Here is a 26,212-nt window from a genome sequence, read left to right on the forward strand (position 1 = left end):
ATACCTGGGCATCTGCAGGATTGGGGCCATAAGTAGAAGCACATTCATAAATGTGAAGGCTCGTATTGCTTCTATATAAATCCATGGTACGCCCACCTGTTGAATACTGTGTGCTGATATGGTCACCCCATCTGAAAAAAGATGTATTGGAATTGGAAAAGGTACAGAAAAGGGCAACGGAAGGGATTAGGGGTATGGAACAACTTCCATATGAAGAGAGATTAATAAAACCGGGATGTTCCATCTTAGAAAAGAAACAGCTGGGGGAGGGGGGGAGATAGCGTAGAAATCTATAAAATCATAATTGGTGTGGAGAAAGTAAACAAGGAAGTGTTATTTACTCTTCTTAATAATACAAGAACTAGGGGTCACCAAATGAAATTAAGAGGTAGCAGGTTTAAAACAAAAGGAAGTATTTCTTCACACAACGCATAGTCAGCCAGTGGAACTGTTTGCCAGAGGATGTTGTGTGTAGGCCAAGACTATAACAGGGTTAAAAGAAAGAACTAGATAAGTGAATAGAGGATGGGTCTATCAATGGCTGTTAGCCAGGATGGGCAGGGATGCAAAACCATGCTCTGACGTGTCCCTAGCCTCTGTTTGCCAGAAGGCAGGAATGGGTGACAGGGGATGGATCACTTGATGATTACCTGTTCTGTTCATTCCCTGTGAAGCACCTGGTATTGTTGGAAGACAGGATACTGGCTAGATGGACCACTGATCTGACCCAGTAGGGCCATTTTTATTTTCTTATGATAACAGTCTATATATACATAGGCTATGTCTATGCCAGGGGTGGCCAAGCTGTGGCTTGCGAGCCACATACAGATCTTTTACCGTTAAAGTGCAGCTCACAGAGCCCCCCATGCCCTGCCCAATTCTCCACCTACCAGACTGTGTGTGTGTGTGTGTGTGTGTAGAGCTCGAGACCTCTGCTTTGCAGTGGGGTGGTGGAGTAGGGACTTCTGCCAAATGGGGAGGGCGTTCTTGGGGCTTCAGTCCCGTGGGGTGCACCTGCTGGAGCTCCTGATGCCCTGGCAGGCATGCCCTGGCTCTCAAACCTCTGAAGATTGTCATATGCAGCTCGGAGTGTCAATAAGTTTGGCCACCCGTGGTCTGTGCTATAAGCGCTAAGTGGGACAATTGCTACATAGTGTAGTGCGGCTGGCTTGGGAGGATCCCGGGGCAGTTGGGCCCAGCAGCTCCAGGCCATGGCCTGTCCCAGGGGGCAATTGCTACAGCAATTGAAGGTTTTTTTTCATAGCTTTAGTACCGTGGTTTTCAACCTTTTTTCATCTGCAGACTCCTAAAAAATTTCGAATGGAGGTGTAGCTCCCTTTGGAAACTTATACATAGTTTGCGGATCACAGTTTGAAAATCAGTGTTCTATGGTAATGTCAACCTTTTGCAGACCGTTTAGACATAGTTTATGGCCCCCCAGGGATCTGCAGACCACAGGTTGAAAACTATTGCTCTAGTGGATCCAGGCGGTAATGTCTGTATTGAGGCATAGGTTGACTTAACTACGTCTCTCAGGGGTGTGAATTTTTTGTAGACTTCTGGGCTCAGGCTGGAGCCCAGGCTCTAGGATCTTGCAGGGTGGATCCAGCCCGAGCACTAGGACCCTCTCATAGACTAGAACTCAGGCTCTAGGGCCAAGACTGGAAGTCTGCACAGCAGTGAAACAGCCCCATGGACCGAACCCCCCGAGCCTGAGTTGGCTGGCACAGGCCAGCCATGGGTTTTTCTTTGCAGTATAGACATACCCCAAGTGACTTAATTATAGTTGAATTAAAGATATTTTAAAATAAAGAACATTTTGAACGCTTTCTTAATATCAGACCAGATACCACTGACAGTGCTTTCACAGACACGAGTTATACATTCATGTAAATACACATATATTGCACAATCTCTGCATATTCAAAGGATGAAAACAATGTTTAAAAAAATTCTAAATTGAAAACTAAACAGCGTCATCTATGTGATACTATATAGTTCACAGAGGAGCCAGGTCTCTCAGGATTACCGACTTGTGTGGGTTTAAGGTGCTGCTCTGTTTTTAATGTCTCTGCAGAGGCACCAGTTTTCTGGTATGAATCTTGAACTGTGTTATATACACTTATCCCCCTAAACTGTGCTACATTTGGGGCTGAAATTGTGCTGAATGTGAATTTCTTTTGTTACATTTGATAAAATTACGTTTGACCATCTTGGGGGGGCGGGGAGGATATGGTGCCTCCCAGCAGTAAAGAGAACTTTTAGATTTATTTTTGTGCTCTGATGGCTTTTTAAAACTTCTGTACTTCATGGATTTGATGTTCATTTAAGACTAGTGACATGATTGAAAAAATGGTTTAAAAATAAGCTGTGTAAATATTTATGTATCTGTGATGCAGTACACCAGATATAAACCATTTTGGTTACTTGATTATACAAGTATATATTTGAATCAGTGATTCTATAGAATTTATTTTCCCTAAAACTGTTAATGCAAGGTAAATGTTTAAAAATCAACACACATGAATCAAGAAAGTGAATTGTTTACTGTAGCCATATTGCAGAGATAATAAGGCAAATGCAAATAGTGTACAAGTGATAGAGATGACTACACATGTGCAATGTGGCCAACTTATTGTTGCTGTAGGAAACATAACTTTTAAATTTCTTGACTTAAAATGTCAAGCTTAACATTATATTAAATAGAGCTCTTTCACAGGTATTGATTTTCATCTATTTTGCTAATTCAGTGCATAAACAGTTCAGTGAAGAAAGTATTTATCATTATTTTGCAAATCAAATCAACATCAGAACAAAGCACATTTTTGACTCAGTTTTATCGTGCTCGGTCAGTTGTGGAGTTTTCCCATGAAAGGGACCTGTTTTTTTAAATTTTCCCATAAAAAGAATTCAGTATATTAACTGAAAAGTGTTTGATCTAGTGTACTGGGTTAACTCAGAGAATGCTCTGATGGGTATTAGTAGCAACAGTTCAGGCTGGCACCATCATCGCTTTTTATAAATACACTATTTTGCATGGAATCAAAAGTTCTCATTGACTTGTGGGTCTTTTTGGGGGGGGGGGCGGGAGGGTGGTTTTTGGTGAGTCTTTGCCCCTTTTGCTTTGGCCTGGCATAGTATTGAAAGAAATTAATATTATTACTACTTTTGTTTTGTACTGTGATAGGGCCTAGAGGCCAGGACTCCATTGTGCTAAGCACAGTATAAACATATAACAGACTGTCTGTGATGCTTCCTAGCAGTACTCAGAATTGTGAGGTACCTCACTATCATCTGCCTTTAGCATGAGGAAGCCGTGTCTGTGCCTGCAGAGTGTCAGCACCTTCACTTCACTGACAGCGGGCAGCACATGCACTCCCCTCTTAGTTTATGCAGGCTCTGTTATCCGTCTGCAGGTTAGCAGTAGGCACGCTCCAGCATCTGAACCTTCTGAGCTTCCCCTTGGATTGTCCAGCCGCTGGTTCACTGGACACTCAGGCTAGGTCTACACTACCCGCTTGAATCGGCGGGTAGAAATCGACCTCTCGGGGATCGATTTATCGCGTCCCGTCAGGACGCGACAATCAATCCCCTAATCGACGCTCTTACTCCACCAGCGGAGGTGGGAGTAAGCGCCGTCGACAGGAAGCCGCGGAGGTCGATTTTGCCGCGGTCCTCACAGCGGGGTAAGTCGGCTGCGATATGTCGAATTCAGCTACGCTATTCACATAGCTGAATTTGCGTATCTTAAATCGACTCCCCCCTGTAGTATAGATGTAGCCTTAGAGTTCAGAGATTCACTGTTCCCAAAGGAATGGTACGCCTCAGTTTACCAGCTACACCTCAGATCACCACTCCATTTAACACATAGCAGTTAAATTTTTACAGGTGTCTATAGTGAAGAAAAGTATTTGACAACATACAGAGATTTGAGAAGTAGCAAATAAAAAATTTGGAAACAAGTGGTTACTTGTAAAATAAAAAACATAATACACATTCTAGAGCCTGGACTTAATTAACAAGAAATTCTCCTGTCTAATGAAGATTAGTTCACCCAAAGTCTTTGTAGCATTTTCAGAGCAAAACCATGCTCTGAAGTGTCCCTAGCCTCTGTTTGCCAGAAGCTGGGAATGGGTTACAGGCGATGGACCACTTGATAATTATCTGTCCTGTTCATTCCCTCTGAAGCACCTGGCAGGGGAGAAAAACTTTTGAAGTGATAATCAAGATAGCCCATTTCGGACAAAGAGAAGAACAGGAGTACTTGTGGCACCTTAGAGACTAACAAATTTATTAGAGCATAAGCTTTCGTGGACTACAGCCCACTTCTTCGGATGAAGTGGGCTGTAGTCCACGAAAGCTTATGCTCTAATAAATTTGTTAGTCTCTAAGGTGCCACAAGTACTCCTGTTCTTCTTTTTGCGGATACAGACTAACACGGCTGTTACTCTGAAACTTGTCATTTCGGACAGTTGACACAAAGGTGTGAGGATACTTTAACATGGGGAAATAGATTCAATTAGTGTAATGACCGAGCCATTCCCAGTCTCTGTTCAAACCAAAGTTAATGGTATCTAGTTTGCATATTAATTCAAGTTCAGCAGCTTCTTGTTGGAGTCTGTTTTTGAAGCTTTTCTGTTGCAAAACTGCCACTTTAACATCTGTCACTGAGTGATTAGAGAAGTTGAAGTGTTCTCCTACTGGTTTTTGAATGTTATGATTCCTGATGTCAGATTTGTGTCCATTTATTCTTTTGCATAGAGACTGTCCGTTTTGGCCAATGTACATGGCCGAGGGGCATTGCTGGCACACATATCACATTGGTAGATGTGCAGGTGAACGAGCCCCTGATGGCGTGGCTGATGTGATTAGGTCCTCTGATGGTGTCACTTGAATAGCTATGTGGACAGAGTTGGCAGCGCGGTTTGTTGCAAGGATAGGTTCCTGCGTTAGTGTTTTTGTTGTGTGGTGTGTGGTTGCTGGTGAGTATTTGCTTCAGGTTGGGGGGCTGTCTGTAAGCGAAGACAGGTCTGTCTCCCAAGATCTGTGAGAGTGAGGGATCATCTTTCAGGATAGGTTGTAGATCTTTGATGCTGCGCTGGAGAGGTTTTAGTTGGGGGCTGAAGGTGAACGGCTAGTGGCGTTCTGTTATTTTCTTTGTTGGTCCTGTCCTGTAGTAGGTGACTTCTGGGTACTCTTCTGGCTCTGTCAATCTGTTTTTTCACTTCAGCAGGTGGGTATTGTAGTTTTAAGAATGCTTGATAGAGATCTTGTAGATGTTTGTCTCTGTCTGAGGGATTGGAACAAATGCGTTTGTATCTTAAATTTTGGCTGTAGACAATGGATGGTGTGGTGTGTCCTGGATGGAAGCTGGAGGCATGTAGGTAAGTATAGCGGTCAGTAGGTATAGGAAACCTATAAAGGAACACTTCAACCTCTCTAATCACTCAGTGACAGACGTTAAGGTGGCAGTTTTGCAACAGAAAAGCTTCAAAAACAGACTCCAACAAGAATCTGCTGAACTTGAATTAATATGCAAACTAGATACCATTAACTTTGGTTTGAACAGAGACTGGGAATGGCTTGGTCATTACACTAATTGAATCTATTTCCCCATGTTAAAGTATCCTCACACCTTTGTGTCAACTGTCCGAAATGGGCTATCTTGATTATCACTTCAAAAGTTTTTCTCCCCTGCTGATAATAGCTTCTCTTAATTAATCAGCCTCTTACAGTTGGTATGGGTATTTCCACCTTTTCATGTTCTCTGTATGTATAAATATCTTCTTACTGTATGTTCCATTCTATGCATCCGATGAAGTGGGCTGTAGCCCACGAAAGCTTATGCTCAAATAAATTTGTTAGTCTCTAAGGTGCCACAAGTACTCCTGTTCTTTATACCTTAAAAACATAATTTCTGGTTTAGATACTTAACTTCTTAAACATTAGCCATCCATACATTTAGAAATGATTGATAATCAGTGGGGTACTTCATACGCCACATTTTGGTGAATTATTGTGTGTATACTTGAACAGAGGATCCCTATAAAATGCTATACCTTCCCATTCAGGCCCTCTGCCAGTTGTCACAAAGATATTCCTGGGTCACAATGCCTCTATCCTGAAGAGTTTATAATATAGGTAGATTGTTATTTACAATGCAAGATAATTGGAGTTGTGAACATATGATTTACATTTTAATAAAGTTTTATTGCAATACTTCTGAATAATGGTAATGTTTGCTACAAAATAGAACCATAGGGAATGTGTATATACTACTTTATTTATTTATTAGAATACTAATAAAAACCCTTCTGTCTTTTTCTGAACAGATTAAGGGCTGAAAAAATCTGTAATACAGTCCACATGCCAGTATTGGCACAAACATCAGCAACTTTATTACTTGCTGTGTTCCAGCATTATAGTCAAACAGTCCCTGGAGTTCAGTTTAGGATCTACTTTTTGTTAGTAGGTGAGCAAAATGTATTTGAAAGAAACAAATCTAAGTTATCCTGAAACAAGTTTTAAATTATTACATATACAACTTTGAACATGTCAAAACAAGGCAACTCAAAGATGGAGGTAGGGATGGGAACTCCACATCTTCTGATTCCATTCTAGGCTCATGCTTTGCCATGGTATTTCTCACCTTTTCTAAAGGTGCAGCAGCATGACTTAAGGATGGAACTTTTTATTCTGTTTGAATCTTCTTCCTTTTGGTGGTTCCAACAGCCTTAACTTTATTGACAGATATGGTATGTTGTCTGTCAAAGAAATGACCAGAAACATTTGCAGTAATGCCTTGTTCAGCTGATACAAGGACAGTTATTGGAACTGTCAGTCATATGCTGACCCTTTAGCAGTGAAGTCGAGCAGCTCCTACCAGAAGCTTTTCCTTGGCAAAGAGAAGACTAGGCAGTAAGAGTGGTTGTTTTTGTCTGATTCTTTTAGTCAGTTTCTTTCAATTAATAGCAATAATTTCCAAACAAATGTTACTTGATATTAGTGGTTAGAACTTTGTTTTATGCTCTAAGAAAGCACTCAAAAGTTGTAGCTGCTGACACAGCATGCAAGTTGTATTCTAGCATAGCCAAGTAAAAGAAAACTCTGTAGTAGAGCTAGAAGACATGGTCTGGAACTCTAGATCTAAACCACAGGTACAGGATGGGAACAAACGAGTGTAGGTAACTCACAGCTTGTTAAATATCAGCAACACAGGCATGGTAAGTGTTAAAATGTCCTCCTCTTTTACTAATTAATTTAACATACTTCAAAGGTCTGACAGAACCAGAGTGCCACGTGAAGTGTTAAGATGAATGTTCATGACAGTGGGGAGAAATGTCTCAATCTTCTCTTGCCAAAATTAACTCTTCTGAATCAGTGTTAGCATCTAAGAGGATTGTTCAAATGTGAGAAACTTAAGATAGATATTAGACACCTTATCTGAGGCCTCAGGTGTCTGACTTAATCAAATGATATGAATTCAAAGTATATGAGTTCAGTTCAAATGAGAAAAAGTAGCAAGTTTTAAGAAAAGCTCTGTGCAGCAGCCTCTTACCACCTCCAATTCCCATAAACCCAGAAGGAAAAATGTAGCAATAAGAAATACACAAAGTCTAAGAACTCTGTTAATATTTTATTAACCTATACATACAGTCACATGATTGTATCTTGTAACTCAGTCAAAATTATATTATGCATTATTGGAATTGGCAGTCTTATACTCTTAATGGCTGGGTTAATTTTATTTTGAGCTCTGACTTTTGAAAAATAAATAGATATTCTCAAGGATAAAGAGACTTTTATGCCCATTGGATGTTGATTTTGGAGGTCTTCCCCTTCAAAGTTTAACTTTTGATAGGGAAAGTTAAACAATTTTCATGAAAATTCTTCTACATAGCACCTTGATCCGCCACCAAGTTCGCATGAAATGGCAAATGAAACATTGACTCAGCAAAAATATGCAAGGTTGTTTCAGTTTTTAGATTTGTTCTTTTCTGTATGTATCTGCAGATCTGAAAGAAAGTTGTAAGTGCTTGGATCGCACTGATTATGTATGTATACCCACAGATGTTTGTACTTATTTTCAGATATTTTGTCATGTATACAGCTTTTGTGACTCAACATCTTTAAATATTTTAAAAAATAAACAGGGTTTTTTAAAAAGCAAAAATATAAATTGATTATTTTATACCAGTAATTGATCCTGAAAAATGGAAGAACTGTTTCAGTCAGAACGGGAACTGTCAGACCAGGTTACAGAGTAGTAGAGACTTTTTCCTTCTGGATATTTTGTCTTTGTGGGGGAATTAAGTACTTCAGAGTTCCAAATGAAATATCAGCACAAGTAAAGGAAAATGCTTCTCAGCCATCTACAAATAGCTTCTTACCTCATTAAATGAAACAAACAGCAGAAGCCATAAAAGGAGAGTAGAAGCTATCCCAACAAGAAGAAGAACAGGAGTACTTGTGGCACCTTAGAGACTAACAAATTTATTAGAGCATAAGCTTTCGTGGACTACAGCCCACTTCTTCGGATGCATCCGAAGAAGTGGGCTGTAGTCCACGAAAGCTTATGCTCTAATAAATTTGTTAGTCTCTAAGGTGCCACAAGTACTCCTGTTCTTCTTTTTGCGGATACAGACTAACACGGCTGTTACTCTGAAACTTATCCCAACAAGGGTCATGCTACATGTAGGTTACCAGGCTATAAAGCTTTGGGCATGTTTACACTAGAAATGCAAGTCAACCTAAGTTAGGTTAACTCACAACCACCGCAGTAATTATTACAGTGGTTCATATCCACACTACCCTCCTTCTGTTGGTGGTGCGCATCCTCACCAGAAGCGCTCCCGTTAACTTAAGAGGAGCAGCATGGGGTGCTGAGAGACTGGGAGCTCACAACTGGGAGCACGGCTCTGGTGGGGAGCTGAGAGTTGCGGGGGAGGGCAGCACCCACGGAGAGCTGGGAACCTCCGAGCAGCAGCTGAATGGGGAGCACGGGCAGCATCTGGGCCTGCAGCACAAAGCTAGGAGGCAGCTGGGCTCTGGGGAGCAGGGCGGGTGCAGCCCGGCTTAGAGCGGTAAACCCGGGGGCAGCCATGATTTAGCTGGAGCCATCCACCCACCTCTGTGACAGCCCGGCTTTCTTATCAATTTCAGGGCTCCAGCGTAGAGACCTGAAATTGACAAGAATGACAGCCAACAGCCAGTATAAGTAACGCAGTGTCTACATGGGCACTGCATCGCCCTAACTACACAGACATCCTCCACGAGAAGTGCAAGGGTTATGTTGGTGTAGTAGGGCACGTGCATCCCGAGGAGCATGTGTACACTGACATAATTAGATCGACATAAGCTGCCTTACGTTAACCTAACTCTGTAGACAAAGTCTTTATGAACAGTGGACAGACTTAACAGTGGAAATCTGTGTGGTAGCCTCCTTTCTGATTAAACTATCATCCGGTGGTCTCTTCGGGGGAGAGCAGGGAACGGAGATGCCCCAGATAGTTTTCTCAGGGGATATTGCATGCTGTAACAATGTCACTGTCAACAAGACAGATATTTGTAATCTATTCACAATCTCAGCTTTTCAGCTTTTGTGTATTTTACCTAACAGCCGCAAGCATCACCACGATGCTGCTTTTTGGACTTGTATGTTTTTATGCTGTCAGACATCTCTATAGTATCTGAGCACCTTCCACATGCCATTGTTATCCATTTCACTATCCTTAGTGGGCGACTTCTTTTTGGGGATAAAAATTCTGCTTGTGGTGGAGGCTGTTGTAGGTCTTTTTTGAGAGTGGGTAGAAGAGACTTGGTTCAGTTGGTTGGGTAGAAAGGTGGTGTCGGTGTTCTGAGTATCATAATGGAAAATATTTGAAAAGTTGGTAAAAGAGCATGCGGAAAAGATTGTCTGACCTCTATCAAAGACATATAAAGAGAGACAGCTTCTGAAGACTATTTTTCTTTTTGTTCCTGTGGTTATAGAAAGAACTCTGCTTATATCGGAAAGAGGTCTTGTAACAGAAATAGTAAGTAGAGGAACACATATGTCAGGACTTGGGGAAAATACACTTAAATCCCATAGAGAACAAGGTAAGACACCCCATGTCAAAAACAGCTTTAGGTATGGGACAGGATATCATTTTTAGACTCTCTAGATAAAACTTATTGCAGACTGATGGATCACAGAAGAAATTTCCTAAGGCACTCCAAAGAATTCGTGAAGAGTATACAGAATGTATTTTACCCCCTAAACTCCTTGAGATTAAAAAAAAGAATATGTTGATCCCTGTACTACTACCTTGAAGAGGATGTAACAAGACTGTATCAGTGGCATTTTCTGTTGTCTTGTGACTCATAAAAGAAAATGATGCTATAAATACATGCTGTGTTAGAACACAAGAATGTAAACAAGATGAGGTTGGTTTTAGTTATTTGTATTGTAATAGCACCTAGGAGTCCCAGTTATGCACCAGGGCCCCATTGTGGTAGATATTAAACAAACAGAAAGTTCCTGCCCTAAAGAGTTTACTATCTAAGACAAGAGACTACATGTATATACAACAGATAGGTGGAGAACAAGGAAACACTGTGATAATACTGGTTAGCATGATAGGCAATGGTCTCATATTGTCCCCAAAAGATTAGATGACAGTTTTAGTAATGGGTATCTTTCTAGTTACAGTTGACTACCTCTCATGGATTTATGAAATGGTGTTGCCAGATGGTACTCAAATTCTCAAATCTCTAGAATTCTTTCCAAGATTCTGGTAGCATCTTCTTTGAGAATAGGGATATCACCGTTTACCCTTCCTTGAAAATATTCTGAGAACCAGTGGTATGGGAGTCAACAAGCATAGCAGCTCAGATAACAATATTAAAATTCAAGTTCAGGTTATTTGTAATCAATGTATCTTCTCAAATAGATAAGAGGCTCTTATTATAACTCCTTACAATAGTAACCTCTCATCCATTTGAAGATAGGGCAAGGACAATTACTGTTCTAGGAAAAGAAGTTTTATCAAGTGACAAGTTCTAGAAGATGAGATACTGCATGAACTAACTGAGCATGTAGGAAAATATGGACAAGCACCTTCCTTTGTCTGCTTGAGATAAGTTTCACATCTAGACACTGTGCAATACGCCAACTGCAACATGTGAAGAAAGTATGTGTTAAGCTAGTTGGGGAACACCAGCATCTACTAGAGTGCACTGTTGCAATGATGTTGGAGGAAAAGTATTCCAGACGGTTGTCATTTTGAAAGGATAGATAAACTTAGTGGACGCATAAATCCAAAGTTCCTGGGCTGTGGAAACACTACAAAGCAACACAGATTTTCTGGATTATCTTTGACTTCTTTAAAAGGGGCATTCAGGGTCAGAGTCCTGCAAGACATTTCTATAATTGGAATAAGCAGGTAGGTATGAGAAGCTGTGGTTTTTCATCAAGAAGTGGTCAAGACTTGTGTTTGTGTGACACCCAGCACAATAGGACCCTAGTTTGACAGTGGCCTCTGGGTGCTAGTGTTATACAAATAATTATTAAGCTAGGCAAATACAAAAGCAGATCAGTTCAATAGGAACATTGGAACTGGAACTTCTCTTGAAAGACGCTTGGAAACATGCAGGTGTGTTCCCAGGAACAACTGCAATGTACTCATCTCATGATTTGTAGTGGGGGAGGCATACAGTGGGTTGTTTGTCAATTGTACTCTCCAGAGCTCTTGAAGAAAAGCACATAGGCAGCATCCTTCTAATGGGCCCCAAATTAGCTCAGCAGAAAATGATTTTCAAACAAGACGTATCAGTCAGGGATCCCATACATTTTCCAAAAAAATGTACTGTACGTCTTTCTTGAGATTAGTAATAAAACCCAAATCTATAAATACTAATCTAATAGCTTGGGTTTTCAAAGTTTACTGTTAAACCAAAACAATTTTTTTTTAATGTTAGAAGGTAGATTTTTATAATTTCAGATGCTACCAGCGCTAATAGATGTGAGACTGAATTAACAGTTTAATCTTCAGAGATTAGTTTAGCGAACAGCTTAGAGGAACCTGCTGGCCTACAACATAAGAACTGATGAATGGTTACTTAAAGCAACATTTTTAAAGGCATTTTTTAAAAAACTAGCAGATTAAGAACTACCCTGCAGTTCTCTGTGATGCACACGTGCCTGTGCACCTTCAAATTTCTTAAGGAGGTTTTTATTATTTTTAAAAATATCATTTCTTAAATACATTTTCTAGGAGAAAATCGGAGGAGGCAGTCTTGTTCTTGCTATAAAGTTGAAATAATTATGATGCCTTCTCTTGCATTCGTACTAAGGCTTATTTATTTATTTCAAAGGTCACAGGAATTAAAGACTGACATACTCTTCATGGTAGAACTGTGTTTAAAATGTGGAAGAGAACTAAAGAATTATGGCTAAACTAGGTCCCTATTTTCCACTTAGACGCCAGAGCAGAAGAGATTCAAAGTTGATATCTAAGTGCATAGAAAGAAGGGATGTAAAACATTAACCGGTAAGCATTAGACTTACCAGTTAACCTGCCTTAACTGTTAACCCTTGGTCTGGCCGGCCAGCCCCAGCAGCTCCTGCGTCCGCTGGCCCCAGCAGCCGGTGGCCAAACCTGACACCAGCCCCGGGCCTGCCAGAGCAGGAACAGCCCAGCCCCTCTCCCTTTAATTGGTTAACCATTTAAATGATATAATTTTAATCTCTGTGTCACAGAAGGTGAATGATGTAATGCAACATGCTAATGTAAACATAATATAGCCAGTTACGTGGCATAAGAGAAAATATAAATTATGCAGAAATACCTCTCTGGATATGATCTTTGTGCTGAGCTGTGGCTGTCTGTCATGTAAAGCCATGTCTACATTACGGAATCTATGCCAGCAAAATTTTTTTTCATAGTCCTAACAAACATAGTTGTACTGGCATAATTTTGTAGGATAGATCAGGCCTTAGAATCTGAAATTCTATTTTAAATGAAATATTTTAATCGTTTAAACGGTTAACTTTTTAAACAATATTTTACATCTCTAATAGAATGTCACCATTTGGGAAAAGAACTTGCTTATTTTGGCAAATGAATCTGAAGAGCAGTGACATTCGAACTTTCATACTGTTTTTTTAATAACCACAAAATTAGATCTTTTGTTTTCTGATACTGCTTTTGAAAGAAGAGTTCTACACATAGTAAAAGTGGATGAGTTACTATGTCAGCAGGAATGACTGGTACAAAAGTATTGGTACAAAAGTTCCACAAAAGTACAAGATGCTGGCTCCCCTTGTCTTCCTAGGTGAATGATCTTTGCTTAAGCGGGTTTCTCACCTATATACAGTGCCCAGAGACTTGAGGCTCTACCCTTAGTTGAAGGACCCATCTTTCTCAGCTTGCCAGGGCTCTGTTCACTTGTCTGTCTAGTGATGGATGCCAAAGATGACTTCTGGTCTTTGCTTACATCTTCCAAAGTTCAATGACTGTGTTTCAAGAGGCAGAATGACTTCATGCTTCGTGTGTGGGCTTCCCACCCATCTGTATGTAAATTGGGTTTCCATTGTTTTGATTCCACGATGCTTAATTTACATCTGAGACAGGTAAATAGTTGTGGTGATCCCTCATGTGTGGGAGAGACCTGTTTCTCCCTTTGTTTAGACACAGAGTGTAAAGCCTAATATCAATGAGTATTCACAATTCCATTTAGAGTGTTAATACATACATTTTCCCGATATTAGTCACCAGTGTGTCATAGGCTTTCATAAAACACTTCACTCAATAACTTTTATAATACAGTAATATTGTATACAGTCAGTGGATTCAATTGTTTCACTTGAGGTTCAGCCCCCCTGTCTTTATAGCCCCGATAAAGTTTCTCTTCTCTGCTAGAATCTGTCTCCTCCCTCACTTGTTAGCTTTGTTTACCTAATATGTAAATAGACCTTCATTGTCTCTGCCTGATGGCCAGGCTGGTCAGAGAAGCAAATACACATTCCTTTGCAGACCTGTTTACCAACTCTCCTTGACATACCCGTCTTAAACATATTTTAGTCACCTTTCCAGCATATATCCATAACTCTTTATACACACCAAATACATACATTATGCGAGAATAGTAATTATCAGTGATTTATTAGTTTTCCAATGACCCATTACATGACACTTTCTAGATGCAGATTATAACCATAGTCAGTTTGGGTACATTGAATTGTTCTGGCCAGCTGAAACTCATAACCTGAAACCAATGATCCCCTTTTTGGATATATGACGCAACAACAGTGTATTGGGTGTAGTGAGCATGTACCTGACAAGAGTTGCTGACACAAAATAGTGAACTACAGATGGGCCTCTGTGTCTCAGAAGGTGAATGATGTAATGCAACACGCTAATTTAAACATAATATAGCCAGTTATGTGGCATAAGACAAAAGATAAATTATGCAGAAATACTTCTCTGGATATGATTTTCGTGCTGAGCTGTGGCTTTCTGTCATGTAAGACCATGTCTACATTATGGAGCCTTTGCCAGCATAATTTTTTTTTCATACTCCTAACCAACATAGTTGTACTGGAATAATTGTGTAGGGTAGATCAGGTCTTAGATTTTCAGAAATCTGAAATTCTACTTTGGAACCGTAGAGTCACTTAGACAAACATTTTATAGTATTTGTCAAAGTGAGGGTATAGCTCTTTGAACTGTCAGGTCCCCTTGAGAGAGAATATGTAATCTTATGATGGGAGTAGCAAGACTAGGTGTAATGGTCTGAGTTACAACATCTAAACTAACCTTCCCTGTACCCATATCCTTCCTCAGACTGTGCTGCAGAAAGATAGGAGAGAGCCACTGTAGGTATAGGGAGGGCTAAATGACCTGAAAGGTAGTGGGTGGGAAATATGACCCAACCTTTAATTCATGTCTTCACCTGGATCCTGTAGGCATCCCCCATGATGTGTTGAATGCGATACAGCCTTTTTTCAACACACCGTCATTGTGGGAGAACAACTGTATCCAGGCCCTTTGACAGAGACTGAGTGGATGGCTCAATCCCACAAAAACTTTATCGCTTCTTTTGAAGTTGTAGGTTACTTTTCTCTTTGGTGACACTGACTGAAACAGCACACAACAGTAGAATTTCTCAAAAGGAGGCTTATTAAAAACAGAAAATTATTTAAAAACAAACGGTTAACATGTCTAGATCTACACTTTTTATAAACTAAATTAGATAATGCCTTCTTAATGTAGGTAAGAGAAGAAAATCTAATGTGTTCCAAGAGCAAGTCCTGTCTCTGACCTCTTGTATGAAAGTTCTTTCCCCACGTTCAGGTTTTTCCCACCCCAGAGCCAGGTTACTTCCACCCTAATGACTTTCCCTATTTCCAAACCCAAAGTATTGCACTTCCCAGCTTGTTTTCTAAGTATCTGCCTACCCCATGAAAGTGATTGGTTTCTGATGGGCCTACCCTTTGTTCTTGAGGATGGTAGTTCCATCTAGCTGTGCGGAGTTGTTTGTGGGGGATTGCTTGTCTACACTTAAAACACTGCACTGCTATAGTGCTTCAGTATAGAAGCTGACAGGAGGGATTCTTCCATCGGCATAGGTAATTCACTTCCCCAAGAGGTGGTAGCTAGGTGGATATAAGAATTCTTCCATCAATCTAGTGCTATGTGGGGACTTAGGTTGGCTTAACTACGCAGCTTAGTGGTGTGCATTTTTCATAACCCCGGCCTACATAGTTAAACCAACCTTATTTTGTAGTGTAGCCCAATCCTGTGTCTAAAACTTGCCTACTTGGATATGAAATATTAATTTACTTACTATAGTCTGTCACACAGACTATTTCAATAGAAGAAATGTGGTTTAATTGTTAAATAATACTAATGGGTAAGGTCCTACCAAATTCACGGTCCATTTTAGTCAATTTCACAGTCATAGGATTTTAAAAATAATAAATTTCATGATTTCAGCTATTTAAACCTGTAATTTCACGGTGTTGTAATTGTAGGGGTCCTGACCCAAAAAGGAGTTGTGTGGGGGGTGTCGGACGATTATTATGGGGGGGCTTGCGGTACTGCTACCCTTACTTCTGGGATGCATCTGAAGGCATAGCCACTGCCAGCAGCAGCACAGAAGTAAGTGCATGTCTACACTTGCCCCCGGAGCGATCGATCCAGCGGCGGTCGATTTATCACGTCTAGTGAAGACGCGATAAATCAACCGCCAAGTGCTCTCCCGTCGACTCTGGTATTCCACTGGAGCGAGAAGCATAGGCGGAGTCGACGGAGGAGCGGCAGCAGTCGACCTAGCTCTAAGTACGTCGACTTCAACTACGCTATTTTCGTAGCTGAAGCTGTGTAACTTAGACCAACTTAGCTCTCCCCTCCCCAGTGTAGACCAGGCCTCAGAATGGCATGGTGTGGTATTGCTACCCGTACTTCTGCACTGTTACTCCCGGGTGCTGCCTTCCGAGCTGGAGCCCTGGCCAACAGCCGCCACTCTCCAGCAGCCCAACTCTGAAAGTGGCACAGAAGTAAGGGTGGCAATACCGCAACCCCCCCTAAAATAACCTTGTGACCCCCCACAATAACCTTTTTTTGGTCAGGACCCCCAATTTGAGAAATGCTGATCTCCCCTGTGAAATCTGTATATTATAGGTTAAAAGCACACAAAAGACCAGATTTCACGGTCCGTGACACATTTTTCATGGTCATGAATTTGGTAGGGCCCTATTAATGTGGTAGTACCTAGAGGCTTCAACTGTGATCAGGGCCCATTATGTTAGGCACTGTACAAACTTGTAGTGAGAGACAATTCCTACCCCAAAGAGCTTATAGTCTAAATAGAGAAGACGGACAGGGCAGGAGGCGGGAGTGTAAACGGGCACAGAACGGGGAAGTGACTTGTCCAAGGTCACAAAAGAGGTCAGTGACAGAGACAGGAGTAGGAGCCAGGTCTCCTGAGTCCTAGTTCAGTATATTAATAAATATTATATAGCATCATCACTCTACATGGTGTTGTCTAGATTTAAAAAAGACACAGTCCCTTCTCCAAAGACCTTACGATCAAAATTACATTCACATTGCATGTTGTTTAACACACAAAGGAATGATTGGGAAAGGAGAGAGGACAGTTAAAAACACATCATCTTACATGCAGGAGTCTGATTTTTTTTTTCAGACAGAGAGCACATCCATCAATTTCAGTCCCTATTTAGGTAAAAATGTACCTTCCAGTTGCAAAGCAACCCATAAGGAATGACTAGTTTAGTACACTTTATTAGTTTAGTTTTAATCTTTTGTCTATAAAAGAATTCTTCTGCCAGAATTGGCGTAAGGAGCAAATCACCCAAGGTTTAGGCAATGATTGAGAGCTCTCATGGCTGCCCTCATGTTAGCAAAATGCACAACTCTTCTGTGGTGACTGCTGTGCAACCCACACTAAATTTTTTTTTTCCTTTTTAGTTTTTTTAAACTAGAAGATGTAGATTGGTTTTCTGATGAATAAAACTTATCTATATTTAGATATCATAATTATTGTATATGCACAGTAGTTACTCCTGAAAGCTTTTAGTATTTCAATTATTTAATCGCCTTACTTTTCCTGAATAATAAAACAGGTTCAGTCTAAAATGTTTCACTTTCTAATCTGAGTAATTTTGCTTTATAAGTGCAAAAATCCTACAGAATGCTTTTGCATTTACTGTAAAATCATTGATTATAGCAGCTTTTAAAAAGTAACACATTTAAAAAAAAATACACTGAAGTTGAAAATTTGTGTATGCAGTTCTCTTCCCAGAGCCATTAAAGATGTGTTGAAAGTCTCTGAATTGGTGCTTCTTTTAGGACAAACTTACAATGGTGCAAATGTTCAATTCTTTTGCAGTTCACTTGGGTAAAGAGTGCATTACTATCAAATGAATCAGTCGTGGGGGGGGGGAAATATAGAAATTACCAGTGAATGTGAAATTGTACGTTGGGGTTAAAATGTGTGGTAGGAAAACAGTAAGATTAATGTAATCTTGATGTAATTAACGATATTGAGCATAAATACTCAGTTCATATAACTTTATTCTATCACATTTCTAGAGTATTTATCTTGGATTATGTTATACAATCTAGAGATGTAATGCTAAAGTGTTTATAAGGGTATCAATCTGATATTGGAGCATTTATATATTTGACATTTTTTTTTTTTTTTTTTAATTTTTTTTGTCATTTGGTACTAATACTCTCTTTTGGTCAAAAGGGAGTTTCACCTCCTTAGAAGTGGAAAAGGAAATGTGTTTGTGTAATCTGGTAGGAAATTTGATTACAGGAATATTTTTTTCTAAAAGTGTAAATGAGGGGAACTTTGTATTACAATAGTAAATCTCCTTTGTCTGAAAGAAAAAAGGTTAATCTTTTCTGGACAAACCATATCAAGGAAAACGTATTTCCTGCCCACTAGCAAGGAAGCAAGTCTTCTCTACTTTTACACTTCAGCTCCTTTTATGTTGTGCTAATAAAAGTATAATAGTGGACTTTTTGGGGGAGAAGTACTTCAACAAGGAAATGTTCTTTCCCATCCCAGTGGAAAGCATTTAATGGCCAAACTCTGAATTTGGAGCCTTACCCAGAGCCCAGTGAAATCTATGAGAATCTTTCTATTGACTTCAGTGGTCTATGGATTGGGCCTTGTATACTTCTGGAGAAGATGCAGAAGGAATATTGCACCTTGTTAGTAAACTAACTGAAAACAAAAACAATATAGTCTTGGTTAGACTGTAGAAAATGTAGCACTAAAAATTACATAGTGATAATTGGCAGTGGCAAACAGTGAATGCAGCTTCTTTATTGTGGACATAAAACACTTAGCCCCAAATTATATGACACATTTAGATTGTCTTCTGAATGCTATTATTATTTGTATTATTGTAGTGCCTATAAGCCTCAGTCATGGATCAGAACCCAGTTGAGATAGGTGCTGTATAAACACAGAACAAAATCTCCCCCTCCCTCCCCCAAGTTTACAATCGAAGTAATAAGACAAGAGGAAAGAGATGGATACAGACAGACGGGAGAATACAAAGAATCGACGAGACAATTGTTTCCTAACCATTGTCAATTTTTTTTGTAGGGATCATAGAAAAGGAGAAATTTGAAAGAGGATAATGCAGATCTTTATGGGGAGCACCTCCCAAGAATGAGGGGCTGCGAGAAAGTTCAAAGGTGCTTGTTTGAAAATTTAACAAGTGGGCTAAGGAGGTTGGCATCATGGGCTATCACATTGACAGTGAATGAGAGGTGACAGGTAGGATGAGGGTAGGCTGTGAAGGGCATTTGAAGTGAAGACCAGCAGCATATGTTTGATGTGATAGAGAAGGGTGAGCTAGGATTGGGATGCAAAGACAAGATTGACATGGCCAGAGCAACGGGCTAGGAAAATGATCTTTGTAAGAGCAGGCTGATTGATGTGAGTAGGGCAAGACTGCATTTGCCAAAGTCAGAGAAAAAGAAGTTGCAGAAATCAAGATGATGAGAGCCTGGGTCAGAGTTTTGGCTGTGTGGAGGGATAGGAAACGTTGTATTTTGGAGATATTATGCAGTAAGAATCTGCAAGATTTAGACATTGCCTGGATGTGAGGACTAGAAAGAAGTCCAAGTTGAAGATGATGCTCAGTTTATAGGACTGAGTGATAGGCAGGATGATGGTATTATTTGTAGTGATGGAGAATGGAGTTACCGGGGTGAGGGGTGGGGAGAGAGGCTTAGGAAAGGGAAAGACTAAGATCTCTGTTTCAACCTTGTTAAGCTTGATCTGACAGCTAAACATCCATGAGGGAGATGTCAAGGAGTGAGGGTGATATTTTAGTTGGGACAGGAGACAGGTCTGGAGGAGAGTGGTAGATCTGAGAGTCATCAACATAGAGATGGTTGGTGACTGTGTTTGCAGATAAGATTATCTAGAGATAAGATGCAGAGGGAAAAAGGGATCAACAACAGAGCCCCAAGGAACTCCCATAGAAAATTGGAGGGGGAATGAGGAAAGTACTCCCGAGGACACTTTGAAGGAGTGATTGGAGAAATAGGAGGAGGACAAGGAGGGTGCAGAGCACAGAAGCCAAGGGAGGACAAGATTTCAAGAAGAAGAGCATTGTAAATGGTGTCAAAAGAGAATGAGGATGGAGTACTGGTTCTGAGCTTTGGCTAGGAAGAGGGTTATTAGAGATTAGCAAGAGTGTTTTCAGTGGAGTGCAAAAGGTGGAAGCTGGATTGGAGAGAATCTAGGATGGAACTGGAGGACAAAAGCTCCATATAGCTGTTGTAGACAGAGTTCAATGAGCTCAGAGAAAGGGCAGTTGGAGAATCAAGTGGAGTCAAGGGTGGGGTTGTTGTAATGGGAGACACTAACACATGCTTGTAATGGGGAAAAGCCCAGAGGAGAATGAGAGGTTAAAAGAAAAGCAAGGGGTGGGATGAGAGTCTGTGCAAGGGAAACTGGGTGGGATGGGCTCACTGTGGGAAATGGAAAGGTTACAGGAGAGATGTTGAGATGCTGCATCTCTGACAGGAGGAGAGAATTGTCTGGGGGAGGAAGGAAGGTCACGTATTTTGCCAATTTTCGCTTGAAATAAATCAGCGAGATCCTGTATGGAGAGAAGAGGGGAGATTTCCAGGAGTGCTGAAAGGTGGTGAAAAGGCACTGAGATTGCAGGAGTGAGATTCAATTAAGTAGGAGAAGTTGGCAGAACTGAATAGGCGAGAATGAATTTATAGTGGAAGAATTCAGTCTGATCAGAGGATTTGCTCCAAAGAGAGACTGGAGCATGAGAACAGGAGTGGAGGAAATGCATGTTGCAGATGAGCGAGGGGGGTTAGCAGAGTGGATCTTGCAATGGGAAAGAGGGACAGAGAGTCAAGGGTGGAGGAAAGTGAAATGTGGAGAGAATCAACCACAATAGCAATGAAAGAAAGGGAAGAGGGGCAGGGAGGAGAGGGATCAGAGCAGATGAGAAATCAGTGCTGATGGATTGGGAGTTATGGGAAGACTCAGTGACAGGGAGTGGATGTGTGTGTGTGCAGGGGGGTTGGGGAGGGCTGATGGCCTATGTTGAAAGAGACCAGGTGACAGTTGGAGTGTGGAATTCATCCACAGGATCAGAGTGTGTGTGTGCTTGGTGAAGACCAAGTCAAGTGAACGTTGCTTTTGGTGAGTGGGAGAAATGATCCAGAGCTGCAGGTTGAATGGAGAGGTGTGAGGCGTTAGGTGGATGGTAGATGTCAGCAAGGTTGACGGGAAGAGGATAGAAGAGTCAGATGCAATGCTGTTCAGAAGAGGAGAAAGAGTGGGAAGTGGGAGAAGGGAGGCATTGGAAGCAGCAGGAATGGGAGAGGAGAAGGCCAACACCTCCCAATGTCTGAGCCATGATAGTGAATTTAAAAGGAGAAGAGGCCTTTGCAAGAGGTGACAGAGACAGTGGCAGATAAAGGGATCCAGGTCTCTTTGAAAGCCAGGAGCTGGAACTAGTGAGATATGAAGAAGTCATGGATAGCTGTCATCTTTTTAGAGAAGGAGTGGGAGTTCCAGAGACCGCAAGAGAAAGGAAGAGGGGAACGAACATAGGCGACAGTATTGGAAGGGGCCTCCTGCAACATTTACTCCAGTACCCTTCTACCACAGGCAACCCCATCATCTAATCCCATTCATAAATTTATCAGAGGAGGTAATAAAGATTTCACAGTCGAGGTCTGTGTTCATCTGGAGCAAAACCAACAGAGAGTTTTAAAAACCATGCAGGATACTTTTGAACTAGACCCTGAAGTGAATGAGAAGCAAGTGGAGTTAGTACAAGGCAGGGATGACATGCATTTGCTCACATCAGTGAAACAGTTGTTATTGAACAATTTAGCAAATGTAGTCTGAGAGAGTCCCTGACTGCCTTCCCATGGGCCTCCTCTGAACCTAGAGGGTCTTCCCTATTGTCTACTGCAGGAATCATCCCTCTGGTAGCTTTATATGGAAGCTTAAAGATTCCAGAACAGAATACCATATAGCAACAGAAGAGAGTTCCCTTCCCTTGAGATTGAGCATACTACTTGTGTCTGGTGCTTCTAGGTGGGCAGCAAAAGCTCAAGTTATCTCCAACTCAGCTCTCCACACCCACATCAGTGCACTGCACTGCAAAGCTCATGCTGAATAGACTCAGGAAAGGGGAGTGGTGGCCACAAGCAGAAAATTAGTTTGTGCTAACACAGCACTTACCACCTCCCTCCTCTTACCTGTGCCATCACTCTGGAAGGCTGGAACTGGATTCTCCACTTCTTCCAGTTCTGCCTATGCAATGTAGGAGCACAACATAGTAAAATCTCATTCAGTGGTCAAGTTAGTGATAGAAAGGTAAGGGAGGTGTCATTTGACTAATAAAAATCTACAGAATCGTAATTTCAATGGTATTGCCCCCTGTGGCATGGCAGAGGGGACATGCTGCTCCCAGCTCCAAGTTCTCGGGTTGATGGAAATTTTGATAATAGTGTCATGGGAAATGAATCAAGTTGGGTATTGTTGGAAAGCCCTTTCTCCCATGAACACAATAGTACCAAACATGACAAAGCTAGAACAGTCATGTAGATAAATATTTGAGAAAATGTTTAAAAATCAACATTTTTAATTAAACTTTAACACAGGGATGCATTGCTTACGGAAAAAACAACATTGATCTTGGGTAATCCTAGGGTAATCTCCCCCCCACACACACCTTTTAAATTTTTTTTTCAGCATTACCAATTTTTTGAAAGTACTATGTTCTGGAAGTTATTAAAAATAAACAAGTTTCTTTCATGACAAGTGTGTGTATGGAAAAGCTGCAGGTCTAAACACCTTTAATTACATCACAGAAATTTTCACACAGTGGCACCACCTGCTCCCTTTGAATTCCATGGGGAAATTCCCAGTGCTTTGAATGGAGACTTGATGTATCTGATTATAGTATTAATTGAAAGCAAACTTATATAAATGCTGATTAAAATATTAATCTTCCTTCTTTACTTTTCAGCTGTTTGATAACTCCTCTTGATAACCGGGATTACTTTCTTCTTGAAAAGGTTAGCCTTCTCTGTGTTTCTGTGTCTCCATGGTTATAGATACTTGAGATCTTTTATTCTCATTCTTATAACAGTTTAGAATTATTTTTATGGGACAAAATCCACACACAAACACTGTAAGGGAAGTCACAACTCCTTAAATCTGCAGATGAATGCTAAAATTTAGCTCTAATCTAAGTAAAAGAAGGTTGATTACCATTTTAAATGTTTCACTGTTTGTATTATTCCCCCTTCCTTGAAATTCAGGATGAGATGGGTGTAAATACCTGCAGATATTTATGTGCACTCACATGTTCTATTGAGGGGAAATTAATTTGCACAATGCTCTTATTTTTAAAAGTATCTTTACCCATCTTATGTGTATTTTTTTTTTTTAAACCTTTTTGCTCATTTAGGGTGATTTGATGGGACAAGACTCTTTTTAGTGAGGATCCAAAAGGACAGTTGCCAAATTACAACAGCATATTTCAGTTACATTACCATATAAACTGTATACTGCTGGATTCTATTTAAATAGTAGTCTGCGTTCACAAGTATGGAGTGATAATTTATATTAGCAATGATAAAAGAGAAAAAGTTTCTAATAGAGTAGGTAGCTTGGGGCTTGTTCTAGCTTCAACCTTACATAGCCATCTCCTAAAGCAAGCAAGGCACGAGAAGTAATTCTTTCACTCTGCTCAACACTGAAAAGACCTCAGCTGGAGTATTGTGTCCAGTTCTGGGCATACACTTTGGGAAAGATGTGGACAAATTGGAAAAAGTCCAGAGGAGAGCAACAAACATGATTAAAGGACTAGAAAACATGGCCTATGGGGAAAAATTTAAAAAAATGGGTTTGTTTAGTCTGGGGAAGAGAAGACTGAGGGGGCACATTAGTCTTCAAGTATGTAAAAGGTTATGATAAAGAGGAGGGTGATAAATTATTCTCCTTGATCACTGAGAAAGGACAAAAAAATAATGTGCTTAAATTGCAGCAGTGGAGATGTAGGTTAGACATTAGGAGAAACTTCCACTTAGGTAAGCACTGTAATAAATGGAGGTTTTGGAATCTTTGCCATTGAAGGTTTTTAAGAACAAGTTAAACAAACATCTGTCAGGGATGGTGTAGCAAATATTTAGTCCTGCCTTGAGTGCAGGAGACTGGATTAGAGGACCTATTAAGGACCCTTCCAGTCTTACATTACTTGTGATTCTGTGTGCTTGAAGTTTACAAAGTCAAAACTCAGAGGGTTAAATATTTTCAAAGTATGCATTGGCACACCAAATAATTTTAAATATAAATTAATCCCTATAGTCCAGAATGGACCAGGTACTGCTGAACAACCTGCTTCTTCACAAAGTATTTCACACTTATTAAATTATCTGTACAGTGCTTCTGAACTTTGATCTACTATAAAGGAAATACTGGCTTGTTGAAAGGAGGGATTCCTGATGCTTAAATTGGTCAATTGCTACAAGACATCACCATCTGCTGTTTCAGTCATTAATGAAGCATCACTTTATGTAATCATAGAATATCAGGGTTGGAAGGGACCTCAGGAGGTCATCTAGTCCAACCCCCTGCTCAAAGCAGGACCAGTCTGGGAGGTGAACCAAAAATCATGGTTTTCATTTAATTTAAAGTCAACTCAGTGGAGAGCCGGCTGCCAGCTTATTAAAATCAGACTACAGGTTGCTTTCAACCTGGGGCAAAGATAGCTGAAATAAAAGGTTGGCAAGAAGAAAAAAATAATTAAGGCCTAAAAATAAATCCCTGAAGCACTGCCATTTGTTAACATCTTTGTATCTGAACTAACACTGCTTATGGAAACAACCAATGTACATTTCTCAAGTAACCTACAAAACAATTTTGAATTGCCACAAAGCATAATACTCTGGGGACTTTGAAAGTAACTTACAGCTAATAAAAATCAAATACCTTAAGTACATTTTAAATATTTTCCTACATCATGGTCCTCCACTGCTTTAGGTAAATCCCAGGTGGCTACGGATGGTGGAATGTCCTAATTCAAGGTTAACCTTCCTAGAGTAAAGAGTCTACCAGTGCACATAGTGTAAAATCTGTAAACTTAGAAACTAACATGAACCACAACTAACTTAAAGAACTTTTGTCACAACAAGTGATTTGGGAATGGCCACACTGGGGTTCAGTGGTAGGTCTCTTCACCACTCTAAAGTATTCCTTCTTTTTCTCAATATTTTTCCTTTTTTCATCTGGGAGCAGTGAGGCGTGGAATAATCTCCCCACCAGTTTGAGCCCTGGCCAGCAAAACTGAAATAACTCTATACTGATTCAAATCTGTGTTATTTCATACATTCTTTCATGCTTTCAAATATATCTTCTGGAAAGAAACAATAACATTAAGTATCAGTTACTAGCTTAATTATTGATGGCACAGGCAGTTTAAGGAACTTGAGGACTAAATTATGTGTCCTAGAACTCTTATTTGGAGTTATGAGGCAGTGTTTTAATAACTTCTCAAAAATAATTGCCCAAAATAGAGAACATGACTAATACAATTTACCAAAAACTTTTGCACTTAATAGAAGTGGCTAAATTGTTATAATCTAAGATAGTTAAAATGTCTCAAAAGTACTCATTTTGGTAGTTCTCTTTGGTTATATTGATATAATTTTTGGGACGGAGAGAAACTTGGGGAACTAATGTTGAGATTGTCGCTGTTGTTTTTTTCCTTTTCCTTACCTCTGTTCATTTTTCTCCTTTTCTGTGTCTGTTACAGTTGTTCTGTGTGCTCTTTTTTCTCTTTGTCTGCTCAAGTGTATTTTCTCCCCATTTTTGGTTTTCCCAGAAATTGATTCATTTTGGGTTATTTTCTTAATCACCAGCAGCAATACATTTTACATAAAAGCTCCCATAGGAAAACTGGTTAGTATTGTACAATGTTAGGTTGCAGTACTGCAAACACTTTTGAATGTTTGTAACATTAAGCACATTCAAATTTTCATTAACTTTTCTGTTGCTTAAAGTTACACATTTGTGTAAGTGTTTGCAGGATCAGAACCCTAGTCAGCTTTTTTTGCAGAGGACTCTGTTTTAGAGCATTAGCCACTGCCTATGGTGCACCAAAGCTTGTGGTGGGCAAACAACTGAGAAGAAGGGT

General features: G+C 40.2%; 1 protein-coding gene across 3 annotated transcripts in view; it reads left to right on the forward strand.

Annotated features, from left to right (window-relative positions):
• PJA2 (praja ring finger ubiquitin ligase 2) overlaps nucleotides 1–26,212 on the forward strand; it is an 86,518-nt gene that overhangs the window by 1,014 nt on the left and 59,292 nt on the right. The window contains exons 2-3 of one of the 3 annotated variants that reach the window (XM_054032353.1): nucleotides 19,126–19,217; nucleotides 23,042–23,090. The exons of 1 other annotated variant lie outside the window; for it this stretch is intronic. The gene's annotated coding sequence lies outside the window, so the exon portion shown is untranslated. The remainder of the gene's footprint in view (nucleotides 1–19,125; nucleotides 19,218–23,041; nucleotides 23,091–26,212) is intronic. One more of the 3 variants, XM_054032352.1, reaches the window with a different exon arrangement.

This window comes from Malaclemys terrapin, chromosome 6 (genome assembly GCF_027887155.1).
Source record: "Malaclemys terrapin pileata isolate rMalTer1 chromosome 6, rMalTer1.hap1, whole genome shotgun sequence".
Taxonomy (NCBI): Eukaryota; Metazoa; Chordata; order Testudines; family Emydidae; genus Malaclemys; species Malaclemys terrapin.